Here is a 6,272-nt window from a genome sequence, read left to right as displayed (position 1 = left end):
AAAACTGGGTTTTTCAAAAATTCGCGTCAACCTGACGCATCCAGTAGCTCCATCTACTGGGATTTTCAGTAACCAGCAATCATGTTCCTCTAAAGTTTCGCTTATTTAGGTAGCCTAACAATAAACTAGTCTTCATTGTTGATGTCATTGTATGTATTAACAGAGATAACTACGAGATGCCCAAGTCAATGTGTATAACTGGTTCTCTAATAGCTATATATAAAAATCCAATGACGGATCCGTTGAATCTGGAGATAGTTGGCGCTGCGATCGGCGCTAAGCGATTCAAAAAGCGCGCCTTTATTTGAATTTAAATATTTTTATATATATATTATAATTACCAAATAAAAGACTAATATAAGAATTAAATTATTTATTAAGAGATAAAAAAATAATATTTTCAAATATGTTACAATAAAATGATAATTTTAAATAAACATAATAATAAATAAATGGTACAAGGAAATAAAACAAACATTTGAGATACAAATGTTGCAGTAAAAAAACAGTAAAAAATGGAATATCCGCCTTTTTTCATATGAAAAAACCATGACATCAGGGAAAAAGCTTTACGTGCCATATGCTTAACGCACGTTAGGGTCCACGTGGAAACACAAACATTCAGCACGGCGAAACAACGTGGCCGCATCCGAAACTCCTTCCAAAGAAAACTTTTCAATACATTGACAAATTTTTATCCTGTGTCCATCCTTGAAAAAAAAAGTATTATTAGATGTGAATGAATTAGGGTTTCCATACATCCGGATTTGGCATGTTTTAGTTTTTATGGTGTCTGGGGTATTATGCGATTAAACTGTTTCACAAAATTATTTAGTTTTTATGATCAGATTTACCGTACTTTCTTTCAATTTCCGATTGGATTACCCTTAAAATCGATCGGACACCTTAAAAATTAAAAAGAACATTCTTTCTAAGGTTTCCATGTTTAGGTTTTTAAGGTGTTTATTAGGTGCATACCTAATTATAGTAAAATAAAATATATTCCTTAAAGTCTTAAAAAAATTGAAAATTAAAAGGGTTACAAAATATGTATTTCTTCTTTATGTATGTATATGCTAGAAGAGCTAGAAGAATGTCAGACTGTACTAATAAAAATTACACATAATTAATTGCAGTATGCCATATATGAATTCTCGTATAAGACCATATGAGGAATACATTTTTTTATTTGAAAGTGGAAGACAAAGACATATTATGAAATAAAATATCTTCTTTAATTAATATTATATTTAATGTTGAAATTTTGTACAAAAAATCAACATTAAATAAAGACAATGAAACTTGAAACTAATAGATGTTTTATTTCAGCATATTAATTTGTTGTTTATTGAAATTACTGGGATATATTACCCCATGTCATTTTCCTTAGGAGTGCATATTCCTTTTCAATACTATCCTACAATTGCTTCTTGGTCATGTTGCTCTAAAAACTGAAGAGTGTATATTTGTTTGATGACATATGTTTATGTTAACCCTGATGGTGCTGCAATTTGTTTTAGAACATAGTTCACCTAGAAAATATAATACTGGTTATGTCATTTTTTTATGTAATTGTGATATGTTTTGATCTGTAATGTGTTCTGTAATGTGAGCTGTTTTCATGACAAATTAAAAATTTATTCCTGTTGGTTTAATATATAAACAAACATAAACATTGAAAATTTGAAATTTTTAGTTTGATAGTTGTTAATGTTGACTAAATATCATATTAAAAGAAAATAACCATCTATTAAGAATACCGATATTTTATATGCTACACCAAGGATATTTTTATACTTAAATACTTCTATTAGTACTTCTTGAAAAAATATTATAATCTACGTCCTACATCCAATCTAAGTCCAATGAAAAATATCGAATTTTGGATTGTAGCATTATTTCAGAGAATCATAGTGCGTTGGAACAGATGGTTGTATGAACATCAGCATTTTCTACAATACTAAATATAATAGATTTATTTGGTATTTTAGTATTTGAGATTAATTCTATAAAATTTATTGTTCGTTCTTATAAATGTTGGTTTAATTAATTCACGGTTATTCAGCTCATTAGACACGGAGTAATGTACTGTAGCCAAACGATTAGATTTTTACAAATTGTAAGTTTTGGATTTGTTGTAGGACTATTTATAATTATTTGCAACAAGTACTACAGTGTCCCAAATAAATAAAAATATCAAACACTAGTTAAGTAGATGTAAAAGAGGACTAATTAATATGATCTCAGTATTCGAACTACATACATTAATTGACTATTTGCGTTGATTAATAATTGCTCCAGTACTAAAAAAAACTGAATTTTGTATGTGTATTAGACAATGTGGTAAAAGTAACACCTAAATTTTATGTCATTTTTTGATAAATGCTTATTTATAATAACAGAGACGTTCATATTCATAACTTTTTAATATATTGATTTCTGATTCAAATCTACATTTATTTATAATAATTTATTAACTAACACAATTAAATGTGATTAATTAATATTTGGGCGGAAATAATGGTGGTATATTTAATTAATGGTACACTCTTTTGCAAAGATTTAAATAGTTATCTCTTTGTAAACAAATGGGCTAGCAATATTATCGTTTTTAGCATCGGTACAGTCTAAAATGTCAATATTATAAGAAAATGCATTTTCTATGAGAATTTGAAGATATAGGTAAAACGTTATATAATACAATTAAATTGTGCATCTGATTCACGTAAAATATACAGGGTGTTCCATTTAAATTAAACAAGTTATTGCCGTTTAAAGCTAGTAATTATTTAAAATAAATTTTAATATAAAATAAAATTTTTAGACACTCTGTATAAGATAGTATTATTTTTATTATTGCAACACAAAATTTAGAAAACAGAAAAACTTCAGTACAATATTTGGTTTTAAAAACTTAAATACCCCTAGAGAAATAAAGCATTAAAATTGTTACTGCATTTTTAGGTGAGATAAACCTTAATCAAAGTTATCTTTATTTTAATTGGAGAAACTAAAAATTTCATAATATAGAGAGTGTTCCATTTAAAAAAATACAACATTGGTATTTTTTATTTATTCGGAACAATCTGTATCTTACAAAAGTACGTTTAAATTGTAGCTCTAATAGTCCTTAAACAAACCCAAATCTTTTATAATTTGGAAAAATTCAAAATCTTTGGCTACAATACTCCGTGTCGAATGAGGTGAATAACCCTGTATAGCAAGATTACACCTTCGATGGTATTAATCTGAAAGCGCTGTTAGTTCCTTACCTAATTTTTGAGTTAATATTATATTATCCTTTAAATTTATCCCACTATCTACTAGCACTTTTATTTTTCTGTTGGGTATAGACTCATAAGGTAAATAAGTATATAGATATTCTTGTGTGAATTTTCACTATCTTGAAATCACTAAAACAAAGGTAAATTAATAAATGAATTTTTTCCAATATGTGAAAACCAATATTGGAAGACAAAAAAAAATAGTTTACCAGATAGTCCGTTCTTTATGTTTTACCCTCTCTGATTGTATATTATCCTCTCTGATAGTCTTATCAGAAGTTGCAGTGAGGCTCCTTTACCCTATATTTCAGATTTTGTGACTGACATTTCCTACAAATATAGGGAATATAGGATGTAAATTATTTTATATTACGCTTTGGGATTACCTATGAATGTCGGCAGTTTTTCTACATGATACACAATGATGGTGCTTCAATTATGAAAGAACATGAAGATGATATACCACTTCTTAACCATAAGAAAAGCATGTTTTCCACAAGACAAGTGACGGATTCATCTGTCATACAGCTCTTCACCTCGTTTCCCTTTAGTAGTTTTGTTCTGTTTCTATAAAAATATCAGTTCATTCCACTTTAACTGTACCTACAAATTTTACATATTGCTTATCACCTCTATCTGCAACACGATCTTTTTATAAATACTTATAACTAAGAGATTATAAATACATGTGTAAAAGTTAATATAAACAATTACCTATTAAATTAAATATAAAATATAAAAAAATATATGTTCGAATATAACAAATTTATTTTCTAACTATTTTAAAATTGATTAGACCCGATTACTTAAAATTATTTACCAAAGTAGTAATAGGAAATATTTTATTTAAACTAGGATGTTATAAATAAAACAAAATAGTTTATATAAAGAAATAATAGAATATAAGCTTCTTTACTTACAACCATTTTTATGTTTTCTTTTTGAAAGTGAATTTTCTACACTGGTTAGTTCTTTTATAACTTGAATCACTTTTATTTTATTTTAACAGTGAATATTATTATTTTCAGGCCTATCTTCTATACACTTTCATGGTCATATATTTCTCTTGTCTAGCGAAACCTGATTATGCTGCAATGTTCAATTTTGTTATTAGTCCCATTAGAAAATAAAATACTGTATTTTTTCTCTACAAAATTACATAACATGATTTATTGTGCTGATGGAGCTGCAAAATATCAATAAATATTTTGAAATTAAAGTACCTTTGTATAAATCAAATGTGAGGACAGTTTTATACATACGTTGAATTAAAAAGAAAATGTGAATTTACAATTTTGTGATTTTTAAATGTATAGAAAAGTTAATCTTTAAAAATGGCCATATTTTAAAAAACATTGGTATTATTTGACATATAAAATATTATTTTAAAATTTAGTGTAATATTCCCTGCATATTTTATAAAAACATGGAAGTGAAACTATATAACACTTGAAAAAGAAGAAGATATGAAGAAAGATATGAAGCTAATTTACAACCCTGTATTTTAAATAACTTGAAAAAATATATACTAGAGCCTAGGGCTTAACTGCTCACCTGAATTAGTTAAATCCTGGGTAACGTTATCACAGAGTCATTCATAGAGCAGGAATAGTTATGTTTCAGTTTTATATCAACCAAATTTTACTATCATCACAAAACAACATAATTACAAAAGGCATTGTGTTATATTTTCAAAGATTCTTGTCATATTTTTGGTCTACAAATACAAAACATTATTAATTTTCTTACTCCTCAATTATTAAAATATAGCTGATCCTCAAAGAAAGTTAATATCTGACTCGAAAGTTTATAAACAGCAAATGTCCATCTACAAATAAAATTCACAAATGTGTTTTTAATATAGCATTTTTAAACAAGCTAAGCTGGCTAGCCTCAGGCAAAGAATATTGTATTTTCGTAGTAGAATTATCTTTGACTTTTTTGTCATGGCTTCTCCCATCACCGGGAGAAGAAAATTTTATCAGTTTTATTGCAATACTAAACATATGTTTATATGTACTTACTTTTCAGTATTTTTGGAAAATTATGCATTTTGGCTAAATTCTGGACTCATCTTTGTTATTTCCTCCATAGATCTATCAATACAACATTTTTCTTGAGCGAAATATAGGCCTTGTTCCCATGTTGGTCTTCAAATAAAAATTAACTAATTGCGTTGAAATTCACTAATTATTGTGGTTAATAGATACCTCTGGGTAATTCGCGCAATATATAGGATATTAGTGATCACTTAAACACACATAATATTGCTAATACAACTCAAATAATTTGGAAATTCGCAAGCGAAAAATCAAATCGACAATCGATATTTGATATGAGAATATGAACAATGGCTGCCGCGGCGTCGCGTAGAGCGGGACTAGCGGGAGGCGGGGACTTAAACGGATGCGGAAATTAGCAGTAAAATATGTACCGGGTCATTTAAATTTGCGAAACAGCGCCCTCCCACTACAGATGCTAATTTTCCAAAGAAGTTTGATCTGGACAGAGATCCGGCAGGCCTAATTCCCATATGCGCTTGATCGTCTCGTAGTTGTCTCTGGTATTAAATTGCAACTAACCCATTAATAATTTCAGTACATTTATATTGTGACTATATCTACATTTTACGATCAAATAACTCAGAAATATAATTGCTTTTATTTTATTTTCTATTATTTTCATAAGATATTATTTTCAGTTGGGATCTATTCTTGGTTTTAAGCCAGCAATTATACGATATTAATAATCATATATTAATTAATAATTATTACCTGATATTTTCTATGGTTAAATACCATACAATATTACTACAGTAGATGGCGTTATAATGCGTCAGCTTGACGCGAATTTATCAAAAACACAGTCTTCGCGTAATCATTGCCCAGCAATATGATTGAAAATGTGTTATAAGCCATATCAATGTGAATTTGAAGTAAAAAAATATTTTCTACGCACTTTCTTAAACTACAAAATATATAAGTTAGT

General features: G+C 27.9%; 1 long non-coding RNA gene across 3 annotated transcripts; it reads right to left on the bottom strand.

Annotated features, from left to right (window-relative positions):
• Positions 1-358: 358 nt before the first annotated feature.
• LOC115878867 lies at positions 359-5,675 on the bottom strand. 3 transcript variants are annotated; one of them, XR_004049613.1, is made up of 9 exons: positions 5,495-5,675; positions 5,309-5,434; positions 4,839-5,001; positions 4,205-4,470; positions 3,671-3,887; positions 3,494-3,614; positions 3,273-3,413; positions 1,372-1,532; positions 359-710 (listed from the first exon to the last, which is right to left on the bottom strand). It is a non-coding gene; the product is annotated as an uncharacterized LOC115878867 (long non-coding RNA). The 3 variants fall into 3 exon arrangements; XR_004049614.1 differs by having other exon boundaries at positions 4,205-4,431; XR_004049612.1 differs by having other exon boundaries at positions 4,205-4,373.
• Positions 5,676-6,272: the final 597 nt, after the last annotated feature.

The sequence above is a fragment of the Sitophilus oryzae genome, unplaced genomic scaffold, assembly GCF_002938485.1.
Source record: "Sitophilus oryzae breed Bouriz unplaced genomic scaffold, Soryzae_2.0 scaffold_1536_pilon_pilon, whole genome shotgun sequence".
Taxonomy (NCBI): Eukaryota; Metazoa; Arthropoda; class Insecta; order Coleoptera; family Curculionidae; genus Sitophilus; species Sitophilus oryzae.
This window is presented reverse-complemented; position numbering and strand designations above follow the sequence as displayed.